The 26993-nt window shown below is 35.3% G+C and overlaps 1 protein-coding gene and 1 pseudogene across 2 annotated transcripts in view; one reads left to right on the top strand and one right to left on the bottom strand.

The window, feature by feature from the left end:
• The window catches only part of LOC109443573 (heat shock protein HSP 90-alpha pseudogene), a 275719-nt pseudogene extending 270482 nt beyond the window's left edge, over window positions 1-5237 (top strand).
• Window positions 1-26993, bottom strand: part of LOC109443577 (uncharacterized) — a 318204-nt gene that overhangs the window by 284048 nt on the left and 7163 nt on the right. The gene's annotated exons all lie outside the window — the stretch shown is intronic.

Raw genomic sequence — 26993 nt, 5'->3', positions numbered from 1 at the left:
ACATGTTTTTATATGCTTATTTATCATCAGTATATCTTCTTTGGTGAGTTGTTAAAGTCTTTGACCCATTTGTTAATTAGATTGCTTGTTTTCTTGTTGAGTTTTAAAAATTACTTTTATATTTTAGATAATAGTCCTTTATCATAAGTGTCTTTTGCAAATATATTCTTCCAGTCTGTGTCTTATCATCTCATTCACTTGACAATGTCTTTTGCAGAGCAGAATTTTTTAATTGTAATGAATTCCAGTTTATGAACTCTAAAATGTCACAGCCAAATCCAAGGTCATCCAGAACTTCTCCTACGTCATCTTCTAGTTTTATAGTTCTGCATTTTACATTTAGGCCTATGATCAATTTTGGGAGAATTTTTCTGAAGGATGTAAGATCTGTGTCTAGATTCACTGTTTTGTATATGGATGTCCAGTTGTTTGGCACCATTTGTTGAAAAGACTATCTTTACTCTAGTATTGTATTGCCTTTGCTCCTTTCTTTAAGATCAGTTGACTGCTTTTATGTGGTCACATATCTTGAATATAAAGGATGGCAAATTTCATACATTGAATATACTCAAATAACCATGTTTTAAATATTATGGGTACATCCAACTAAAGACAAACTCTTCAGTTTTCCATATACATGTTCAAATATCAAAAATATTTGCTGGCATTTTTATCCCTCATAAATATGTAACCATTTTTATCTCTTCTAAATTTTCTCTTTCACCTATCAATTTTAAGAAGTTGGACCCAATTATAAGAAAATAAAATTGTCTGGTAACCTGCAAATTTGACACTTAGTATATTCCTTATCCTAGTTCATTAAGTACCCCACCCTATTCCAGATTGAGATTTGCTCATTTCAATGAGCTGAGATAACTTTATTCCAGGTCTCCTGCCTTTTCTACAAATCTCAGGCACTAATGATAATTCTGACTGTGTGGACTCTGAGTTTTGTTTGTAAGAACGAACTACAAAGGAATGATGATCTTGTGGCTTTAATTCACATTCCTTGTAGCTGCAAGGGACACAGAGGTTGGCTAAACTTGGGACCAGGATAAAGTGGAATGAGGATTAGCTCAAGAGTAGTCACTGAAATTTTCCAAGTCTTCTCAAAGAAGTGGAGTCCTGAGCTGTAGGGGAACCAAACTATCTGAACCAAACTATCTAACATGATTAATACATAAAGCACTAACTCCTATGATTTCAAAAAGGGTACCCATGGAAGTCAGAGCTGCGATCTTGAAAGGATTTGGTTGCTCATTTTGAAAAGCTCTGAAATGCTTCCATTGTGTGCATAAAGAGAAATAAACAGAGAACTCATGCAGAGGTAAAGACTCAGAAAAGTCATACAACAGAACACATTCAATAACACTGCTTATATGAAAATAAACCTGCTGGCTAATGCTGCCTGAGCTGGGTATGGAGGCCTAATGAGTTTGGGCAGCCACCCAAAAGAACCCATTCTGAGAACTTAACAATTGCTAGAAAGGCAAACATTCAGCAGGGGTTTTCTTCAAAGGGTAAATAGAAAACAGTAGGGCTAGGGACTAACATAGTTGTGAAAAATGCTAGCTTTTTCTTAGTGCCTATTCAGAAAACAGGCAGGTTTTCAACAATCCACGCTAAATGTGCAATGTTAAAAATTAATGAGTAATCACAATAACATGCATGTAATCACACAGTGATAGCTCATAATAAATAGCAATGGGTTAAATTTCCTTCACTGTTTACGGAATTCTCTCTGAAATTCCTTATTAGATCAACAGTGGCATTACTCTTGTATCATATATGTTGAAGGAATACATGCATACATGCATGAATGAAGTGAGTTAACTAGTGATTGAACTTTGGAAGTTTTCATGCAGGGTTAATTTTCTATTACGAACTTGTGTATGCAAGAGTTGGAGTGTTTGCTCATTCTTGCAAAACAGATTTTGCTTTGTAAGCTGATTTCAGATTGCATTACCAGTATGGCTATAAGGCCTACATCAGAATCACCCTATCCTACACAAGCTCTTTGGATGAGTTAGAAAAGGTGCCCGTTAAGGATGGATGTAGCTCCTTGGGAATGTGACTTGGTGAAAAGATAGAGCTCTGGTATAAAGATAAAAGATGCCCCATTCTCTGAAAGACTTGGGGAGGTGGCGAGAGATTGGGCTGGATTTCCACCCCCATTACCTCATCTTTTTTGAAAGCATAAGTAGTATAACCTTCGCTCAGCCTATAAGACCACAGAATAATGATAAAGAAAAGAGCAAAAATAAGAACTTTCTTGATATTTTGTTTTGTGGGTCATTTGCCACAGGTCAGATTCTATTAATAAATGATATAATCAATAGATGTAAAAACCACCTAATTGAATGTATTTAAATGTTAAAAATTCAAATTTCCCTCAAGTTGTTTTTCAATCTTTCTTATCAATATGATTTTTCCTGAAGGCAAGGTGAAATAAAATCATTAAAAGGGTCATAACCATACTATATGTGGTCACACAGACTTTTTAGTCTTATCTTATGGAAAATTTTAAATTAATATGTTATTGCTACCCCAGTTATTTTTTTATTTCTCCTTTTGTATCAGTAAAGGTTATTTTTATTTCTTTCCCCTATGACTTCTCAATGGCTGTTGTGATCAACTAAAATCCCCCATTCTAATTCTAAGAGATGGGATATACTCAGAGCAGGGAAAATGGAGAAATAGTGATGGAGAATGGTAATAGAATCTATTTTATCCTGACGCAATAACAAAATGAATTCAATCTGCACAAAAGGATTCTGATTTGCAGCCAAAGGACTAGAAAGGTTCTTCTGTTTACTTTTCATTAGCAAAGTATACATGCCACATTCTTTCCTGGCTATCTTACAGCCATAAAATGAACTTGATCCTCCCAGCTGTTAAGCTCTGCTATCTGAGGCTTGATCTGCATGTTGAAATAGAAAGAAGTGGACTGTAAGCCAGCAGATCCAGTTTCAAATTTCAGCTTTTTGACAGCTGCCCTTATTCTTGGCAAATCACAAAGTCTCTCTGTTTCCTTAGCTGTAAGATGGGGGTTGGGCTAATGAGGTGATTATACTGACAATAGTGGCTACCATTTATTGACAGCCTACTATGTACCTAGCACTAGGGTGAACACTTGCAGTAACACTATATCATCTGACTCTTACCAGTCCATTTAACAAGTGAGTGAGTTTTACAGGAGAGAAGCTGAAACTTGGGGGGGTCAAATAACCTACCAGAGTCTTAGAGCTGTAGGTATCAGAGCCAGGATGGAACCAGTGGTCTCACTTAAAGTCCATCTGGAATTGCTTCTTGCATATTTACAGGCTACCTAAAAAGTAATCTACAATGTGAATTGCAGTCAAGAGCTATCTGCAGGTTTTCTTTTTTTACACATACCTAAGTGTTTTAACTCCAGAAGCATACACTGAGTTTTCCAAAATGTTAGTGAAAAAGAAACATGACTGCTCTCTTAGTGAGCATGCTAAGGGTGGCTCTCTGTAGACTTGGGGAATATAAGTTATCACCGCCAAATCCACTGCTATGTCATATTATTAGGTATTTATATGTCTATACTATAGATTCAGATTTCATTTTACACAACTGTTTTTCTTAAGACTTGATATGATGCAAAGAAAATATCACAAGCTGTAAAGCCAATTCCAAAAGAAGAACTCTAGAAACATTTTGAAAAATGGTTCCATCATGAAACAACTCAGTAGTTTCTGAAGTGGCTGCTCTAGCTGGGAGAAGGTCTTTAAGTGACAAAGAAGTCATTGATGATGAGGCTGAAGAAAAGGAAGATAAACAGAAAGAGAAAGAAAAAGAGCCCAATGATAAACCTGAGGTAAGAGATGTTGGTTATGATGAAGAAGAAGAAAAAGAAAACGATGGTGACAAGGAAAAGAAGATAAGGAGAAGTATGTTGACCAAGAAGAACTGAACAAGACAAAGCTTATCTGGAGAAGAAATCCTGATGATATTACTAATTAAGAACATAGGGAATTCTACAAGAGCTTGATTAATGACTGGAAGGTCACTTGCCAGTGATGCATTTTTCAGTTGAAGATACAACTGAAATTCAGAGCCCTCCTTTTTGTCCCAAAACATGCTCCCTTTGACCTACTTGAAAACAGAAAGGAAAAGACCAACATTCACAGAGTTTTCATCATGGATAACTGTGAGGAGCCAATCCCTGAATATGTGAATTTCATTACAGGTGTGGTGGACTCTGAGAATTTTCCTCTAAATATTTCCTGGCAGATGTTGCAACAAAGCAAAATTTTGAAAGTTATCAGAAGAATTTGCTTAAAATATTCTTAGCCCTCTTCACTGAACTGGCAAAAGATAAAGAGAACTACTCAAAATTTTATGAGCAGTTCTCTAAAAACACTAAGCTCGGAATACATGAAGATTCTCAAAAGTGGAAGAAGCTTTCAGAGCTGTTAAGGTACTACACATTTGCCTCTAGTGATGAGATGGCTTCTCTCACGCACTGTTGCACAAGAATGAAGGATAACCAGAAACATCGATTACAGGTGAGTCCAAGGGCCAGGTAGCTAACTTTGCCTTTGTGACACGTTTTTGCAAGCACGGCCTATAAGTAATCGATATGATTGAGCTTATTGATGAGCACTGTATCCAACAGCCGAAGGAATTGGAGGGAAAGACTTTAGTGTCAGTCACCAAAGAGGGCTTGGAACTTCCAGAAGACGAAGAAGAGAAAAAGAATCAGGAAGATAAAACAACAAAGTTTGAAAACCTCTGCAAAATCATGAAAGACATCTTCGAGAAAAAAGTAGAAAAGGTAGTCATATCAAACCGATTAGTGACATCCCCATGCTGCATTGTCACAAGCACATATGGCTGGACAGCAAACATGGAAAGCATCATGAAGGCTCAACCCTAAAAGACAAATCAACAATGGGCTACATGGCAGCAAAGAAACACTGGAGATAAACCCTGACCATTCCATCATCGAGACCTTAAGACAAAAGGCAGAGGCTGACAAGTCTGTGAAAGATCTGGTCATCCTGCTCTAAGATACTGCACTCCTGTCTTCCAGCTTCAGTTTGAAAGATCCCCCGACATATGTTAACAGGATTTACAGGATGATTAAACTTGGTCTTGCTATTGATGAAGGTGACCCCACTGCTGATGACAGTAATGCTGCTGTAACTGAAAAGGTGCCACTCCTTGAAGGGGACGATGACGTGTCAGGCTTGGAAGAAGTAGACTAAGCTCTGCCTAAAGAATGGCTGGTACATGTGAATATTTTACCTTCATTTCCTCTGATAATATATTTTCAAGAATTTTTAAAAATTTTATTAACACTTTAAAAATCTGCATGGCATAACAATAACTACTTAAAGGAAACATAAGATTTCTTTCTACTTTTAAGTGTATAATACTGTGATACCTCAGACACTAAATCAGAGCTAGTTTTTCCTTTCTACTTTCATGTTGGGTTATTTTAACAGATCAAGGTTCTGTTTGTTGTAAGATGTATGTAACGTAATGTTAACTTTGTGGTCTAAAGTATTTAGCTATCAAGCAGATTCCTTAATAGACCAAATCTTTTGTCACTGAAGGGTTCTGAGATATACTATGATGTTTAAAAGAAAACTATTGGTTAAAACAACTTTAATCTCCTACGATTTTTTCAAACCTTCCATCCCCTATAGTTATTAACTGCATGTACTGGCCTCTAGAAATTAGTACATTAAGCTGAGCCACTTGACAGGAGTAACTATCCATAGAGCTTCTTTTCCAAAGAAAAGTACTGTTTAGAGGAACAAAATTATAAGCCTACTTAGTCATGTTGTAAAGCTGTTTGAAAATAACTAGAGAAAGTTTTGTGAATGGAAATATAGTGCTCAAGTCACATTCTGCTTTAAAAGGTTGTGACAAATACAGATAAATTTTTAAAAGGCAATTGTATTTCTGTATACTTGCAATGAACTATCTGAAAATGAAATTAAGAAAAATATTCACTTACAAAAAGCATCAAAAGAAAATATTTAGGAATAAATTTAACAAAAAAGTGCAAAATTTATACACTAAAAACTACAAAACATTATTGAAAGAAATTAAAGACCTAAATAAATGGAAGACATCCCATGTTGTAAGACTTAATATTATTGGAAGACTTAATATTATAAAGATGGCAATACTCACTAAATTGATGGACAAATTCAAGGTAATTCCTCATAAAATCTTAGGTGTCATTTTTGCAGAAATTGACAAGTTGATCTCATAATTCATATGCAAATGCAGGGAACCAGAATAGCCAAAACAATTTTGAAAAAAAGAATGAAGTAGGAGGACTCACACTGCCCAATTTCAAAAGTTACTACAAAGCCACAGTAATGAAGATAGTGTGGTATTGACATTGGATGGACTTACAGATTAATGGAATAGACTTGAGAGTCCAGAAATAAACCCATGTTAAACTGATTTTGACAAGAGTGCCAAGACCATTGAATGGGGAAATAGTAGTCTTTTCAACAAATGGTGCTGTGATTACTGGATATACACATGCAAAAGAATGCAGTTGAACACCTTCCTCATACCATATGCAAATATTAACTCACAATGGATCAAAGACCTAAATGTAAGAGTTAAACAATAAAACTCTTAGAAGAAAACATAGGTTTAAATCTTCATAATCTTAGATTAGGCAATGGTTTCCTAGATATGACACCACAAGCACAAGCCACAATAATAAATAAATAAATAAATAAATAAATAAATAAATAAATAAAAATAAATCATCAAAATGATGAACGCTTGTTATTCAAAGGACTCTGTCAAGAAAGGAAATAATCCACAGAATCAGAGAAAATATTTGCAAATTTTGTCTGATAACTTACATTTAGAACATATAAAGAACTCCAATTTTTTAAATGGACAAAGGTTCTGAATTGACATTTCTCCTAAGAAGATATATAAATGCACAATAAACACATGAAAAGATGTTCAACATCATTAGCCATCAGACATGCAAATTAAAGCCACAATAAGATAGCATGTCCCACTAGAATGGCTATAATGAAAAAGACCGGTAGTGGGTTTCTCCAACAAGGATATGGAGAAGATAGAACCCATACAGATAGTAGGAATATAAAATGGTGTAGCTGCTTTGGAAAACAACTTGGTAGTTCCTCAAAAGATTAGCTGTAGAATTACCCTATGACCAATAATTCTACTCCTAGAAATACATTGAAAAGAAATGTATGCATCTACACAATAACTTGTACATGAATGCTCATAGCAGCATTATTCAGAAGAGCCAAAAAGTAGAGGCAACTCAAATATCTAACAACTTGTAAACAGATACATAACACGTGACTCATCTACACAATGGAGTTGTATTCAGCAGTAAAAATGAATGAAATACTGATACACGCTACAATCCGGATGAACCTTAAAGACATGCTAAGTGAAAGAACCAGTCACAAAAGTTACATATTGTATAATTCAATTCCATTTATATAAAAGATCCAGTAGAGGCAAATCTATGGAGATAGATAGTTGATTAGTGGTTACTTAGGACTGAGAGTGTCGGGGGAAATTGAGGATGACTGCTAAAGGGTACAGAGTTTCCTTTTGGAGTGATGAAAATGTTCTAAAATTGATTATGGTGAAGATTGCACAATTTTCTGAATATATCAAAGTCTATTGAATTGTACACTTTAGATGGTTGAATTGTATGGTATGTGAATTATAATTCAAGATTGTTGTAACCAAAAAAATGCACAGGGGACAAAAAGAGACAAGGGGTAGAGAGGAAGTTGGAGATGTAGGCACATGTGAGAGCTTAGAGTTCTTTGTTAGTTATTGTGTAGAACTAGGATTTTACTAAGAGCAGAGAGAAGCTACAGGAGGAGTTTAAGGAGAGGAATGATATATATACATACATGCATATGTTCATATACATATACATGTATGTATATGTATATAATTGACAGTTTTAAAAGCTCATTCTGGCTGTTGTCTAGAGAATGGATTGGAAAGGGCACAAGTGGAAGCAGGGAGAGCTGTATAAGGATATGGCAGAAGCCCCAGTAAGACCTGACAGTTGTTTGAATTAGGATATGTTACAAGAGAAAGAGAAACAGATGGATTTGAGAGATATTTTAGAGATAGAACACTTATAATATATACATATAGATAAATATATACATATAAAATTATATATGAAAATAATTTAAATAAAACTAAAAAGTTAAAAGCCAGTATTTGTTGAAACATTTGTTTTTGTTGTAAAATACAATGTTTCATATTTAAGTAGGAATCTGTAATGGGCTAGGTAATTTTCTAGAACATTCAATTCATTTAAGTCTATTTTTTTAATACAGGTATTTTCTACAATGACAAACTATATTACTAAAATTTTATCCAGTTTTAAAATTTTGAGATAAAATTAAAGTCACACAAATATAAAAGTATTTTTTAAACTATGAGTCCTAATTTGGTAACCCTTAACTGTACATCATAGTTGCCCACAGAATTTAAAGACCTGAGGGATCCTAAAAGTCACTTATTTAGTCCAATGACCTGCCATCCAACGATTAAATTTTTTTCTACAACATACCTGACAAGCAATCAGCCAGATCTGATATCCTATCAATGCTTAATATTTATTAATCAAGAGATATCGGAAATTTGACATCTCTGAAGACTTGCTTTGGACATTAACAGTTTTAGACAATGTTTTAAAACATAAGCATTCTGGAGCTACATCTATAGGAAAATACTATTATGAAATTAATATTTAAATAAATTAGTTATTTTTACAAATAATTTTGTCAAATGTGTTTCTTAATTCCTTTTTATCTTTACATGTAAAGAAAGTAAATTAACTCAATACAGTCAGGAATCGGTTTCTTCTCTATTAGATAAACTGACCACTCATGAAAAGTTTATATATGGCTATTAGCAAAAACAACACTGAATTTAGACCAAAATGAACGAATCAGATATCTAGCAACCACAGCAACAGTAGATTTATCTGGCAATGTTGAAGAATGAATTACACCATGCAAATGAATTTTACAAATAACCTTCTGTTACAATCAATTCATAGATACTTAAAACAGTTCTCATTAAAATCTAAATCTATCCAAGGTGTTACAGACTTCACTATCATAGCAAATAGATGAATATAACTTAAAAGTTGTTGATGAATCAGGATCATTACTGTAAAATTCCATTAAATGATACTAGTAAATAAATTAGCTTACACACCATTTCTTTCCATAGACAACAGGGTTGATGGACTTCATTGCCACATTGGATACCCTACAGAGGTGTTCTCATTTCCTTTTATAAAGCTTCAAGGAAAAACTTTTTGTGTCCCAATTATTTCAAAACTCTTCATCCTGATTTACTCCTTGGTATACTCTCCTAGGGTTCACTACAAAAATATCCTATGTATGAAAAGGGCCCCTCCCTTGTACTGGGGGTTCTCCTCTGAATCAGTCAGGGCTTTTAGTTGTAAGCAAGGGTAACTAACTTTGGCCAATGAATCAAAAGCAGCAGCTCCTGAAAGGGATCTTGGGAGGCTCACAGAAGAGGTAGGAGGACTAGGTTTAGGACTAAGATTCCAGGATAAAGGACTAAACTGACAAGATGAAAAATTACCACCACTGCTGCTGTCCTACTTCTGTCATTCACATACTCCAAATATTCCCACACTTCCCTGCCTTTTAAACTTTGATGTCACAGCATCAAACATATAGTAAATATTCAATACATGTTTATTCATTCAACAAATATGTATTGAACACTTAGTATGTTTCTTGAATTGAATGAAAAATCCTCTAGTATCCTTATGTACATGAAGAGTTTCTACTTTTTTTATCAACATATACTACGTTTAAGCAACAAGTTCTGCACGAACACAAATGGTGTAGGATTCTCATGTTCCTTATAAACTAAAGAAGTGAATTGAATCTGACAAGTAACTCAGCCTGAAATCAATGTACAGCTGAACTGCACGCATTAGCTATAGCTTAAAATTAATTGCCTAAGGGAGTAGGAAAAAAAATCTACAATGCAGATTACTATAAGACCTACTTTAATGAAATAACCATCGTAAGTACACCTGGTATGCATGAGTAGATGCACTCAGATTGAAAGAGGCTGGTGCGTAGCTACATTTTATGCTTGCTTGCTTAATGCTAAACTCAGTTAACTGTTCTGGACAAAAACGAATGTACAAGTTTTGATAGAGACTCATCCGTTTCTTTTCACCTTGAACTTGAGCTGTTTACATCAAAGCTGCATTATTTTGCAAATAATGGAGTCTTAAGATCTTTATACATATAAATCATTCAGATGCAAGTTAGAAACCCTAAATGGACTCAGACAGGAGCCACTCGGAGGCCTGTACAGAGAATGGGTATTTTTAGGTGAGAACCCCTGGGAACAAGCCTTCCAATCAAATTAGCTGCTTCTATGGCAGAAAAAAAGGCAAGTCATTATCCTGTGACCATCAGTGTCCTTGTCCTCTGGCTAGAGGTCTCTGATCAACAATTCCTGATCTCGCTGTACAACACAGCGAGACACATTTTTCCATCAGCCTCAGGCTCTAACATGGCTTGGCACACCATTGCCTGGTTTATCACACTCTCAAGTTCAACAGTGAAACAAAACTATAGGTTGAACCACATGAAATGAATGTTTTTGTAGATCTAAAGCGGCCAGTTGTCAGTAATTTCATATGGTTCAATCTAATATTTATACTTCAGATCCATTTGATTTAATGTATTTCATAAAATGCTAATCATTGTGCCTGACACTGGGTCATAGACTTGTACTTTTAATAATATGAAAAACCAGGCCCAGGAAAGTTAAAGTGCTATGTGTTTAGGTTAAAACTAAGATTAGAACACAAGTCTTCTGATGGTCAATTCCATGGGCTTTTCATGATACTAGGATGCTTCATGGTAGAACGCTTAATGCTTTGTTTGGCCATTATATTTTAAAATTTTTGAATGATCAGCCAACACAATATTTAAAATGTCAGATTTCACATCAAAATCCGGATTGTCAGCTTCTCTTTCAAAAGAGGAAAATTTGTCTTGGGTCCAGGCCAAGATTAGGGTGAGGCAAATGAGGCACTGTGAGGACACAAAATTTCAAGATGTGTCAAAAAATTCAGTAATCAAGATAAATAATCTTTTAATGCAATCTTTAAAGAATCAAAATTAATGCAAAAAAAATCCACAATGAGAAATATATCAAAATGTTAAATACAGATAGGCTGTTGTTCATTTCTTTTATAGTCCTCTATTATTGTGCAAGTGGAATAGTCTTTTCCAACTAGCCCTCTGTAGTGGGGTCACTTGCCCATCAAGTCTTCCCACTGGCCAGATTTACGAGAGTTGACAATTACATGAAAACTGTGCAACACAAGGCTTTGTATATAATCATATTTTTGATTATAGAGCTTTTGATACATTTTTCCATTCAAAATATGGGCAGATATTTTGGTAAGTGTATATAGGGATATACAATTTTCCTTTTGCCTCAGGCTCCAATATGGCTTTGCATGGTGGTGCCTACAACAAGCAGCTGAAGCCAAGGAGCAAGTCTTTGGCCAGAGAGGAACTTTCCAGGCAGCAGAGTCTCCGTTCAACCCTCTTCACTCACTTGGCCTCCTTTGTTTTTCCTCTGCTATCTTTGAAATGTTGGCAAGCCACAGAATTCAGAGCTGAGCCCTTTTCGCTTCCCTAGGTAATCTCATCCACAGATTGAAATTATGGATTTAAATGTCATCTATGTGCCAGTAACCCTCAGATATATGTGTCTAATCACGTGAACTTTCCTCTGAACTCCAGATTTAAATATACAACTGCCTACTTGATATTCTAGTCAGATGATGAATAGGATCATAAATTTGACCTATTCAAAACAGAAAGGACTTTTGATTTTTTCTTTCCAAACTTGTTTCTCTTCCAGTCTTCTCCACCTCAGTAAATGATACTACCATTCCCACTTCTCGAGATCAACATCTAAAAGTCCTCTTTGACTTACCTTATCTCTCCATCCCCAAATCTCAAATCTACTCACTTCCCATCTCTATTGCTACTATCATAGTCCAAGATATCAGCATCTCTCTCCCTGACTGTTGCAAAGGCTTTTCAACTGGTCTTTTTATTTTAACTTTGCACTGCATATCCCTCCACATTCCATTTTTCATTTCACAGCCAAAGTGATCGATTTAAAATATAAATCAGTTTATGTTGCCACTCTGCTTAAAAACCTTACAATGGGGCCGGCCCGGTGGCTCAGGTGGTTAGAGCTCCATGCTCCTAACTCCGAAGGCTGGCGATTCGATTCCCACATGGGCCAGTGGGCTCTCAACCACAAGGTTGCCAGTTCGATTCCTCGAGTCCCGCAAGGGATTGTGGGCAGTGCCCCCTGCAACTAAGATTGAACATGGCACCTTGAGCTGAGCTGCCGCTGAGCTCCCGAATGGCTCAGTTGGTTGGAGCGCATCCTCTCAACCACAAGGTTGCCGGTTCGACTCCCGCAAGGAGTGTTGAGGGCTGTGCCCCCTGCAACTAGCAATGGCAACTGGACCTAGAGCTGAGCTGCGCCCTCCACAACTAAGACTGAAAGGACAACAAGTTGACTTGGAAAAAAAGTCCTGGAAGTACATACTGTTCCCCCAATAAAGTCCTGTTCCCCTTCCCCAATAAAATCTAAAAAAAAAAAACACAAAAAAAAACTTACAATGTCTTTCTGTTACAAGTAGACTAAAATCCATATTATTCTTATGACCTACAAAACATGTAATATGCATCATCACATTCCAACCATACCGGCCTCTATATTCTCAGAAACTCTCCAGGCACAATCCCTCTTAGAGGTCTTTTCTTTTATATTCTCTTGTCCTGAAATGCTCTTTCCTTAGATCTTCACATGGCTGGCTTCTTCTCATCATTCAGATCTTAGCTCACCTATCACCGCTCCAGAGAGGCTTCTCTGACCAGCCTGTCTATAATAGGTCCGTTGGCCACTCTTTCTCATATCACCTCCTATCTTGTGAAATTGCCCTGTTTGTTTCCCTGTTTACTTTATTTCCTCATGTGGAGTTCACTGATATATTCTCAGCATGTAGCTTAGTGCTGGGTAAGACATGCTCAATAAATACTTGCTGAAGAATGCCTGGGCCCATGAATGAGTAAATGAGACCAACCATATTTCAAGCAGAACTTGATAGGAGTATTAGCTATTATAAACTAATGAACCATCCAAATTCATTTTCTCTCCAGAAACACGCTTGTTTTTTGTTTTGTTTTCTGTGAATGTCTTTGAGTTTACTTGTATGTGCCCTCATGCATATGTCCCTGTTTTTCTCCTTCTACCATTTTTGTTTTCAATTTTTAAAAATTAAGGTATAATCGACAGATAACATTATATTAGTTTCAGGTGTACAAAATAATGATCCAATATTTGTATACATTAAGAAATGATCACCACAGTAAGTCTAGTTAACATCCAGCAGCTTTACATAATCACAAAAAAAATTTGTTGGTTATTTATGATGAGAACTTGCAAGATCTACTCTTTTAGCAACTTTCAAATATGAAGTATACTGTTATTAACTGTAGTCACTACAGTGTTTTGTTTAAAAATGTTTATATGCATAAGCTTACTTGAGAGCAAAATATTTCAATTCTGAGAACACACAAATCTGTACTGTGAAACAATATCTGGGTCCTGGAAAATGACCTTAGAGAAAATTTAAAGTCAACAACAACCGCATGAAACTATGGGCATTATAAAGGAATCCACAAAATGAAGACCTAAAGAGACTTCGAAAATGGTAGCAGCTGGTGAAATTTTGGAAGATAAAAAGATTCCCTTGTACATTTTTTTCCTGTGACTTTCATTTTTAAAATATCTTTAGACAGCATCAGTCTTTGTGTACATTTATGGTTCCTAAATGACAGAGGCTATCTGGTCACCATGAAATCTAGCCATCAAAGATGGAAATAAAGCATCAAAAGAAAAATTATCCTTAGGTCTTTAGCCAGTTTGATCTCATCTCATTGTTGTGATCCTTCTAAATTGGCAGCAAAGTCCAAGATACAAAATTTTAATTGTTGTCCTCATCTCCTGTGTTTTGGCACATCACCATGTATGTTTTTTAAAAACAGCCTTATTGGTATGTATAAAATGTCATAAAATTTACCCATTTCAAGTGTACAATTTAAAATTTTTTTAGTAAGTTTACCAAATGGTGCAAACATCATCATAAATCAGGTTTAGAATACTTTGATCCCCCAATAAGATCCTTCCTACCCATTTACAGTTAATCCAGACACTGGCAATCACTAATGTATTTTCTATCTCTATAAATTCTCCTTTTCTGGACATATTACATAAATGAAATCATACAGTATGTGTTCACAAACATGTAACGTGCTTTTTCCACTTTGCATTACATTTTTGAGGTTTATCCACAATACAGGACGTGTAAGTATGTAGTACATTATTTTTATTGCTAAACAATATTCAATTATGTGGTTATGTCATATTTTGTCTATTTATTAACTAATTGATGAACATTTGGGTTGTTTCCAATTCTTGCCTATTATAAATAATGCTGCTATGAACATTCACATATAGGTTTTTGTGTGGATTTATGTTTTCATTTTTCTTGGGTAGATACCTATGTAGGAGTGGATCTGATGGTTTATGTGGTAGTTGTATGTACAATTAAAACAATTTTTTCAAAATGTTTTTGAAAAAGGCTATAGCATTTTATGTTCTCACCGAAACATGAGTGTCTCCATTTCTCTATATCCTCACAAACATTTGTTATTGTCTTATTTATTATAGGCATTCTAGTGGGTGTGAAATGGTGTCTCATTGGTTTTAATTTGCATTTCGTTAATCACTAATGCTACTGATCATCTACATGTGCTCAATAACCAACCATTCTTGTATATTCTTCGGTAAAATGTCAGTTCGTATCTTTAGTTCATTCTTGATTGGTTTATTTGTTATTACTATTGAATTTTAAGGGTTCTTAGTAAATTCTGGATGAAACATCTTTATCAGATACATGTTTTCTCCCAGACTATTGCTTATCTTTTCTTTTTTTTAATGGTAACTTTTTAAGTGCAAAAGTTTTGAATTTTGATGAAGTTCAATTTATCAATTTTTTCCTCTTATGGGCTATGCTTTTGGTATAGCTAAGAAATAGCTAAGAAATCTTTGCCTAACCCCAGGTCTCAAAGATCTTCTATATTTTTTCTAAAAGTTTTATTGTTTTAGCTTACATTTAAAACTATGATTTTTATGTATGGCATGAAGTAATGAAGTTCATCTTTTTGCATGTGGGTATCTAATTGTCCCAATGTCATTTGTTGAAAAGATTATACTTTCCCCAGTGAATTTCCTTAGCATGTGTGTCAAAAATCAATTGACTACAATAAAAATTTATTTCTGGACTTCCAATTGTGTTCTATTCATTGATATTTCTATCCTTACGTCATTACCATACTGTCTTGATAACTGTATATTTATAATAAGTTTGAAATTGAGAAGTGAAAGTCCTCCAACTTGTCTTTCTTTTTCAAAATTGTTTTGGCTATTTTAGGTGTTATGTATTTCCATACAAATTTTCGGATCTGCTTGTCAATTTATGCAAAAAAGCCACCCAGAATTTTGATAGGGATTGCATTGAATCTATAGCTCAATTAGAGGAGAATTTCCATCTTAACAATATTGAATCTTCCAATGTACAAACATGGAACACTTAGATCTTCTTTAATTGCTCTCAATGAAGTTTTAAATTTTCAGTGTAAAAGTCTTGTACTTCTTTTGTTAAATTTATTCCAAAAGTATTTTATCCTTTTTGATACTATTTTGAATAGAAAAAAATATTTTCTATTTCCTGAGTTATCATTGCACACAATTGAGTTTTTTTCAGCTTGTACTCATATCTCTGCATTTTTTTGTTTTATGGGTAATTCATATTCCATAAAAATCTTTTAAAAATGCATAATCCAGTATATTCACAGAGTTGTGCATCCATCACCACTATCTAATTATAGAATATTTTCATTTCCCCCAGGAGAAACAATGGGCCCATCAGCAGTCATTCCTCATTTCTTCTTATCCCCTGCCCCAGGCAATCACTAATCTAATTTTTGTCTCTATAGATTTGTCTACCCTACAAGTCATATAAGATGTGGCCTTTTGTGTTTGTTTTTTTTCACATAGCATAATGTTTTCCAGGCTCATCCATGTTGTATAATGTATCAATACTTGATTCCTTTTTATGGCTAAATAAAATTCCATTATATTGATATATCATGTATATCCACCAAAAGTTGTTGGACATTTGCTTTGTTTCCACTTTTTGGTTATATGAATGATGTTGCTATGAACATTCATGTACAAGCTTTTGTGCAGACATATGCTTTCATTTATCTTGGGAATATGCCTAGGAGTGGAAAAGCTCTATATTTAATCTCTAGAGGAACTGCCAAGTATTTTTCTAATTTGCTGCACCATTTTACATTCTCATCAGCCATGTATGAGGGTTCCAATCTTTCCATATCTTCACCAATATTTGTCTTTTTTATTATAGCCATTTTAGTAGATATGAAGTGGTATATCACTATAGGTTTGATTTTTTCAGTGATGTTGAACATCTTTTAATGTGTGTATTGACTGTATATCTTATTTGGAGAAATACCTATTCAGATTCTTTGTACACTTTCAAGTTGGGTTGTCTTTTTATTGTTGATTTGTAATAGTATTTTATATATTCTTCATACAACTTCTTTATCAGATAAGTGATTTACAAACATTTTCTCCCATTATTTTGATTGTCTTTTGATTTTTCTCAATTATCTCCTTTGAAGTGCAATTTTTTTTTTTTTACTTTGATGGTCTAATTATTTTTTTTTTCTTTTGTGGCTGAGCTTTTGGAGATTTAGCTAACTAACCATTGTTTAATCCAAGGTCATGATGATTATCTCATGTAGTTTCTTCTAAAAATTTTGTAGTTTTAGCTATTACATTTAGGTCTTTGATCCACTGTGAGTTAATTTTTGAATACAGTGTGAGATAGGGGTGCAATTTCATTCTTTTGCATGTGGATATCCAGTAGTCCCAGCACTGTTTGTTCAAAAGATTATTCTTCCCTACTGAGTGATCTTTGCACTATCATAATCAATATCATGAGTCTTAAATAATAAAACACCAAGATAGGATGTTATAATGGTAATTCTATTTCCATTTGTTTCTGATAGTTAAAAGTCTTTAAATAATCTTTCCATATTTAGAAAAATATTTGAAAAGTCAGAGGCAGTTTCCACTTTAGACTATCTTAATACTCACCTTGATGCAGTTGTAGACTAACCTAAAGAAACTTCGTCAGGGTTCTATTCATATTACAGAAGAATTTGGTATTATATTTTTATAAATTATGATGTTTCCTTTTGCATGTAAGAGAAATCTAACTTACGCTGGCTTAAATAAAAATTAAATTCATTATTTCATATAAGAGGAAGTCCAGAGATAGGGCAGGCCCTGATATAGTTGATTCAGTGGCACACTGAGGAAGGTAGGCAACACCCAGGAAAGGCATATTCTCCAGTGCCCTCTTCAGATGTTTCCAGGAAGGATGACGAAAAAGAAGGTGAGCAAAGTACCCTGGAAAAAATACATACTGAGGAGCTACTCCCAGAAAGCAGAAATAGTGACTAATCAAGGTGTATCCGTCACCCTGAGGGCAAGAGGCCCTCGTGAATTCTGTAGGATATCAGAATATAATGACATAGCTAATGACTGCTCTGTCTCCTATTATTCCCCTTTCAGGAATGGGAGTACTTAGTGCAGTTTATTGCAGTTACACATCCCTGTTCCATTTTTGTATATTGGGTGTTTGGAGAACAGATAATTTACCTTTTGTAGTTCAAAGACCTTAGAGTAAGAGGAGTCACATCATGTATTACTTGAACTTTGAACCCAATACTGTGATTAGATGGCACTACTGAGTTGTCTACCTTGGGTATGGAATGAGTATAATTTGCATGTAGAAGGTAAGGAAGTGAATATTTGTGACCAACAGGGTAAATTGTATTTCAAGATACTTGGTGCTTCTTCCTGAGCAAAGATTATACATACCTGTCCACTGACGTCAGGCTCTGCAATATGGTTTCCTTTGGTCAATAAAATATGAGAAGCCAGATATACCACTTCCAAGTAGAAGCTTTAAGAACCATTGCATGATTCTACTACATTCTTCATTTCCCTTTACCATGAGACTGGCAGTGTTCCAGGTCGGGCTGCTCCACCAGCCTGGGTTCCAGAATGAAGACGACATTAGACGGAGCAACAGTTGACCAATGTAAGAAATGTTACAAGACCAGGAAATAAACCTTTGTTGTTTTAAGCTTCTGAGGTTTGGCGATTGTTTTGTTATGGCAGCATAAATAGCCACAGCTGACAAAAACGATTACTATTTTACAAGTATTTCTGAACTTCTGATAATTTAAATATATCTAAAGAGGCCATAATATACAAAGGAACACGTTTCCTTAATTAGATTTAATTCTGAAGTCTAAAAAATTAGGAAAAGGCTGCTTTTAAGATAAGGCCTGGCACAACTCTTATTTGCCAATCTAAATCTACATACATTAGAATCATCTTTCCTACTTAAATATCTGTAAGGCTTTAACATCTGAATAAATGATACTATTATTCCAATATTGAACTAGAGATCTTGCAGTTCCCAATACACACATTTAAAATTTACATTATAATACACAAGCCCTGTATACAATACTTATTCATATTTGCGTAAGTATTATCAAATTAAAATAATTTGTTATAAATAAAAAGATGAAATGCATCCTTAGGGTTTCTTATATAGAAATGGTTTTTAATATCATATACTGAACATTTTTTTAATGCACAAAAAATCTTCTAAATTAAAGCCATTCAGTTCTCAGCGTGATGCAACTAAATTCAACTATTTGAGGCAAATAAGAAGACAAGTTACCGATAACAATCTACATTTTGGTTGAATATGGCAACAAAAGGAAGCAGTTTGTTAGAGCAGTAATAGCATATTTACTGGTATATTCCAACCTGAAGTAAAAATTAAAATGTGCAAATTTTGTGTTTTATTAGATTAACACTATTTATGACAATAACTAGATATTCTCACAGATTTAAAAGTTTACCTAAGATTATATGTTATAATTTTAAATAAAATCATAATTCCAAAACTGGTTCTACAGTATTGTTTACTGGCAAACTAAAGAATAATCTCCTAAACAATAAGCAGAAAACAAAGCTGCAGAAGTCCCTTTGCAGATTTACATTTTAATGTTCACATTTTAGCCTAAAGGAATTAGAAAGCATATTATTATGAAAAATACAAGGAATGGAAAAAGCCTGAACAAGCCAACCAAAGAGATAAACAAATAGGGCAAAGAAATAGGGAGAGAAAACTTAAAAGCTAAAACAATTCAATAAGTACTAAGTAACTTAATTCTAATCCCATATCAGAAGAGTAGCAGATTCCCTAAGCAATATTACAGAGATTAAATTTTTGTTCTGTGAGTTCTATTTTCAATAGAATCGCTTTATTATCTAAATATAGCTATAATTAATTTTAATGTAACTACGTGTATTATTCACGATTATCTATTGAAAGATTATCTTAAGCAACCTGTCAGGCCAATAGAGAAAGAGTATGACTAGGAAGGCACCAAAGTTCACAGAGGACCTTACCAATGTTTGTGCATTTCCAACCATGGGCCCAAGGAAATACTACACAACATCACTCACTTAAACTTCCTGGGATGTTAATTATAAAATATTTTTAAGTAATCCTGCTTTATAATTTTAAATATATAAAATAAAGCCAATTGGAGGAGAGGCCCAAGATGAACGATTAAATTAAAGCTATGCCTACTGCCTCCCAGAGTCACACCAAAATTTCAAATAAGTTATAGAACAATTAACCTCAAGAATCATCTGAAGACTAGCTGAACAGAACCCATAAACTAAGGGTGTAAACAAGAGGCCACATCCAGACTGGTAGGAGGGGTGGAGACATGAAATGGGATGACCCAAACCCACACATAGTAGTTGAACATCAGGAGGGAAACCTCAGTGGCAGAGGTTGCCCTGAAAAGGGAGGGGTCCCAGTTCCACGCTAAGCTCCCCAGCCCAGGGTCCTATGCCTAAAAGAGGAGTTCCCACATATCTGGCAGTGAAAATCAGTGAGGATTCTGTCTTCCCTTCCTGATGGGGTGGAAGGCGGCTGGAAACCCAGACGACCTCTTATAGAGCCAGCACACGGACTCGCTTGCAGGCATTCATCTGGTTGTAGGAGGAAAGGCGGCAGCTCGAGAGGCCCAGGGACATGCAGAGAAGAACTAAGCTGTGTGGCTTTGGCACGGGAGCTGGAAGGACAGGAGCCATTGTTGTCCCTGTATGGAACATGACACGCATGTGTCCTATAGGAGCGTGCCATATTTTCAGTGTAAAGCCCTCCTCCAAAGGGCCAAGTCTGGGACCACATTGGTCTGGTGCAATCTGTGCATGTGCGCTGTCTTAGTGATGCCTGGGTCCCAACCACTCCCACCCACTGGGTGCTACACTGCCCAGGAAATTTTTGATTGCTGGGCTTCTGGCCCTGCCCCACAGCCTATGGATGCCTGTTTTAGCGGGCTGATGGCCAGTAACAACATGGGAAATATCTGTTGCTAAGTGGTAACCCAAGACCTGTATTTCTTGGGCAGCTCTTGAGCCTGCAGGCCTGAGACAGTGCAGACTGGCTCTCAGGGCACTGGGCAAAGTGGTCATAAACAGGGAACTGACATAAGAACTGAATCTGCATTAACTTTGTAAAAACCACAGGCAACATCTTCGGGACTCCCTGGGACTTCACCTGCCCAGCTAGTACTGCATTGCCAACTCTCAACACCAGGTCAACCAGCCCAGCCTATGTACCTAACAAGACTCTTTCAATGGCTGAGCACTAGGAGAATCTGGTGGGTGACATTAGGTCTAAGGGGCCGTGAGCAATTTGCTAAGTTGCCTCAGGCCCACTACTGGTGGCAGCCAGTCTTGGTTCACAGTAAGGCTACCCACACATGCCTCCAGGTCCAGCTCAGGCAGCAGCCAACCACATATACCTCTGTGGCTTCTACCAGGTAGCTGTGGGCCGATATCAAGCAGGGCTGAAATTGCCTTGCATGGGAGCCTCTCCAAAGAGACATCAGAAACAACACACCTAGAAACCAGCTTCAGACCACAACAGAGCACTACCTGGTGAGCCCCACAAGTGGCACACCCAAGCGTGGGTCTCAACAGGGACAAGAGCCCACAGGGGCAAATTCTCCTCAGAGGGGGTCAGCCCCCACACAGCAGCTCATATGCTGTGGGTATAGCCAATCCTCACGTCAGTCAATTCCACCCATTGACACGTCAAAAGCAATCAAGGTTCAGCTACAACAGGAGAACACACTCAAGGGACACACCTGGAATATGCATACAGGAGATCAGGGAGAATGCGCCATTGGACTACACAGGACACATATATTACAATTCCACACAGCAAAGACTGAGAGACAAAGATCTAACTAATACATAGAAGCAAACATAGAGCAGCAGCAAAAGGAATCTCCAGAAATAGAACTAAATGAAATGGAGGCAATCAACCTACCAGAGACATCATTTAAAACAGTGGTTATACAACTGCTTAAGGAACTTAGTGAGAATTTCAACAGAGATAGCAAGCATAAAGAAGGACATAGAAACCACACACAAAAAGTCAGAAATAAAGAATATAATAACTGAAATGAAGAATACACTAGAAAGAATAAACAGCAGATTAGATGAAGCAGAGGGTGGATTCAGAAACTTAGAAGATAAAGTAGCAAAAAAGATCCAATTGGAACACCACCACCAACAACAACAAAAAGGAATAAAAACAATGAAGATAGTTTAAGGGACCTGTGGGACAACATAAAGCATAACAACATTCACATCATAGGGGTACCAGAAGGAATACAGAGGGAGCAAGTGATTGAGAACCTATTTGAAGAAATAATGACTGAAACGTCCCTAACCTGGTGAAGGAGATAGACATACAAGCCCGGAAATCACATAGAGTCTGAAACAAGATAAACCCAAATGGCCCACACCAAGACATATCACAGTTAAAATGCCAAAGATTAAAGACAAAGAGAGAATCCTAAAAGCAGTAAGAGAAAGACAACTAGTTACTTGCAAGGGAGATCCCATAAGACTATCAGCTCATTTCTCAACAGAAACTTCTCAGGCCAGAAGGGAGTGGCAGGAAATATTCAAACTGATGAAAAAGAAGGGCCTACAACCAAGAATACTCTACCAAGCAAGGCAATCACTTAAAACTGAAAGAGAGATTAAGATCTCCCCAGACAAGAAAAAGCTAAAGGAATTCATTACCACCAAGCCAGTATTACAATAAATGTTAAAAGACCTTCTTTAAGCAGAAGGAGAAATCAAACAAACAAATGAAGAGCAAAAATATGAATAATAAAATGGCAATAACTATGTACCTATCAATAATCATTTTAAGCGTAAAGGGATTAATAGCTCCAATCAAAAGACATAGGGTAGTTGAGTGAATAAGAAAACAAGACCCATGCATACACTATCTACAAGAGACCCACCTCAGATCAAAAGACACACACAGACTGAAAGTAAAGGGATGGAAAAAGATATTTCACTCAAATGGAAACAAGAAAAAGGGTGGGTAGCAATACTTATATCAAACAAAATAGACTTTAAAATGAAGACTGTCAGAGACAAAGAAGGACATTACATAGAAATAAAGGGATCAATCCAACAAGAGGTCATAACCCTAGTAATCATCTATGCTCCCAATATAAGAACAACTAAACATATAAAACAAATATTGACCAACGTAAAGGCAGAGATCAACAGTAACACAATCATAGTAGGGGACTTTAACAATCCACTGGCACCAATGGACAGATCTTCCAAACAGAAAATCAACAGGGAAACAGCAGCCTTAAACAACACCCTAGACCAGAGGGATTTAATTGATATTTTTAGAGCATTTCACCCCAAAGCAGCAGAACATACATTCTTTTCCAGTGCACATGGAACATTTTCCAAGATAGACCACGTTAAGCCACAAAACAAATCTCAATAAATTTAAGAATGCAATCATATCAAGTGACTTTTCTGACCATAGCTGTATGTATGAAACTAGAAATCAATACAAGAAAAAAAACTGAAAAACACAAAAGCACATGGATACTAAATAACATGCTACTAAATAATGAATGGGTCAACAATGAGATCAAGGAAGAAATCGAAAGATACCTTGAGACAAATGAAAATGAAAACACAACAACCCCAAATCTGTGGGACACAGCAAAAGCAGTCCTAAGAGGAAAATTCATAGCAATGCAGACCTACTAAAGGAAACAAGAAAAATCTCAAAACAACCGTCTATCTTTATACCTAAGAGAACTGGAAAAAGAACAACAAACAAAGCCCAAAGTGAATACAAGGAAGGAAATAATAAACATCAGAGCAGAAATAAACAAAATAGAGTGTAAAAAAAAAAAAATAAAACACAAAAGATCAATGAAACCAACATCTGTTTTGGCGTTTTTGTTGTTGTTTTTTTAAGATAAACAAAATTGACAAACCTTTAACCAGATTCATCAATTGAAGAAGAGACAGGACCCAAATAAATAAAATCAGAAATGAAATAGAAGAAATGAAAACCAATACCACAGAAATACAAAAAAAAAATTTAAGAAAATGCTGGAGAAATGGACAAATTCCTAGGAGCATGCAATCTCCCAAGGCTGAATCAAAAAGAAACAGAAAATCTGAACAGACCAATTACTACCAATGAAATTGAATCAGTAATCAACAAGCTCCCATCAAACAAAAGTTTTGGACCCAATGGCTTGACAGGTGAATTTTACCAAACATTCAGAAAAGAATTAACACCTATTCTCAAAATATTCCAAAAAATCCAAGAGGATGGAAGGCTCCCAAGCTCATTTTACGAGGCCACCATTACTCTGATTCCAAAACCAGACAAAGATACTACCAAAAAAATTTAAAAAGAAACTATAGGCCAATACTCTTGATGAACAGAGATGCAAAAATCCTCAACAAAATATTAGCAAACCATATTCAGCAACACATTAAAAAGATCATACACCACAACCAAGTGGGATTCATTCCTGGTATGCAAGGTTGGTTCAATATCCACAAGTCAATCAACATAATACACCACATAAACAAAATAAAATTAAAAATCATAGTGGTATATCAATAGCTGTAGAAAAAGCCATTGACAAAATTGAGCATCCACTTATGATAAAAACTCTCTGCAAAGTGGGAATAGGGGGAACATATATCAACTTAATAAACCCCATATGTGACAAACCCACAAGTAATAGCATACACAATCGGGAAAAGCTAAAAGCATTCTCCTTAAAATCAGGAACAAGACAATCATGCCCACTATTACAACTTTTATTCAACGTAGTTCTGGAAGTCCTAGCCACAGCAATCAGACAAAAAGGAACAAAAAAGGAAAGAAAAGAAAAGAAAAGAAAAAGAAATAAAGGTCATCCAAATGGGGAAGGAAGACATAAAACTGTCATTATTTGTAGATGACATGATACTGTATATAGACAATCCCAAAGATTCCACCAAAAAATTATTAAAACTGATAAATTTAGTAAAGTAGCAGGATACAAAATTAATATTCAGAAAACAGTTGCATTTTATACACCAATAAGGAACAATCAGAAATAGAAATTAAGAAAAAAATCCCATATACAATTGCATCAAAAAATAAAATACTTAAATTTCATTTAACCAAGGGAGTAAAAGACCTGTACTCAGAAAATTATACAACATTGAGGAGAGAAATTAAAGAAGATACAAGTAAAGGGAAACATATACCATGCTCATGGATAGAAATAATTAATATAATTAAAATGTCCATACTACCCAAATTAATCTATAGATTTAATGCAATCCCTATCAAAATACCAATGGCATTTTTCATAGAACTGGAACAAATAATCCTAAAATTTATATGGAACCATAAAAGACTCCGAACTGCCACAGCAATCCTGAGAAAGAAGAACTAAGCTGAAGGTTTCATGCTACCTGATATGAAATTATACTACAAGCCTATAGTAATCAAAACACCATGGCATTGGCATAAAAACAGACACATATATCAATGAAACAGATTAGAGGGCCCAGAAATAAATCCATCCCTATATGGTCATTTAGTCTATGAGAAAGGAAGCAAGAATTTACACTTGGATAAAGACAGTATATTCAATAAATGGTGCTGGGAAAATTGGACAGACACATGCGAAAGAACGAAACTGGCCCACCTTCTTATGCCATATTCAAGAATAAATTCAAAATGGATGAAAGAAAAGACTTAAATGTAAGACTCGAAGCCATAAAACTCCTAGAAGAAAATATAGGAAATAAACTCTCAGACATTACCCTTAGTAATATTTTTACCGGTATATCTCCCCAGGCAAGGGAAACAAAAGAAAAACTAAACAAATGGGACTACATCAAACTAAAAACTTTTTTTCACAGCAAAGGAAACCATCAACAAAACAATAAGACATCATACTGACAGGGAGAAGATATTTACCAATGATACATCTGATAAGAGGTTAATATCCAAAATTTATAAATAACTCATACAACTCAACACCAAAAAAACAAACAACCCAATTAAAAAATGGGCAGAGGACCTGAATAGATATTTCTCCAAAGAGGACATTCACATGGCCAATAGACATATAAAAAGATGCTCAGTATCACTAAAGAAATTCAAATAAAAACCACCATGAGATATCACCACACTGTTGTCAGAATGGTTATCTTTAATAAATCAACAAACAACAAGTGTTGGCGAAGGTGTATAGAAAAGAGAACCCTTGTGAATTATTGGTGGTACTGCAAATTGGTGCAGCCACTCCCTCAAAAAATTAAAAATTGAATAACAATTCTACTCCTGAATATTTATCCAAAGAAACCTAAAAAAATAATTCAGAAAACATATACACCCTTACGTTTATGGCAGCGCTATTTACAATAGCCGAAATATGGAAACAACCCAAATGCCTATTAATATGCATACACAACAGGATCAAGAAATGGTGGTATATTTATACAATGGATTATTACTTTGCCTTATAAAAGCATGAATTCTTACCAATTTCATAAATATGGATAGACCTAGAGGATATAATGCTAAGTGAAATAACTCAGGCTGAGAATGACAAAAACCATATGAACTCAGTTATATGTAGAATCTAAGGAACAGAATAAATGAACAAACAAAACAGAAATGTACTCATAGATACAGAGAACAAACTGATGGTTGCTAGAGGGGAGACGAGTTACAGTGATGGGTGAGAAAGGTGAAGGGAGTACAAAGTACAGATTGGTAGTCATAAAACAATCACAGAGATGTAAAATACAGTATGGGGAATATAGTCAATATGTTGTAGAAAACTAGGGTGTCAGATAGGGGATCACCATAAAATATACAAATGCCTAACCACTGTGCTGTACACCTGAAACTAATATAAAATAATATTGAATGTCAACTATAACTAATATATAACTAAACAATTAATTTGGTCATGAGGAAACAATTAGACAAATCCATATTGAGGTATATTCTACAGAACAACTGGCCTGAACTCTCCAAAATGTCAATGTCTTAAAAAAAAAAAAAAAAACCAAACAATTGTTTTAGATTAAAAGAAACTAAAATAACATTACAACAAAATTTAAAGCATGATCCTTAATTGATGCTGTATGGAAAAATAATTAGGAGAACTGGAGAATTCTGAATACACACTGTATATCAGAATATATTATTGTTCAATAAATTTCTTGAGTGTGATAATGATATT

Source organism: Rhinolophus sinicus, chromosome 5 (genome assembly GCF_057876585.1).
Source record: "Rhinolophus sinicus isolate RSI-liver-muscle chromosome 5, RSI-T2T, whole genome shotgun sequence".
NCBI lineage: Eukaryota > Metazoa > Chordata > Mammalia > Chiroptera > Rhinolophidae > Rhinolophus > Rhinolophus sinicus.
Note: the sequence above shows the minus strand (reverse complement) of the source record. Positions and strands in the feature narration are given on the sequence as shown.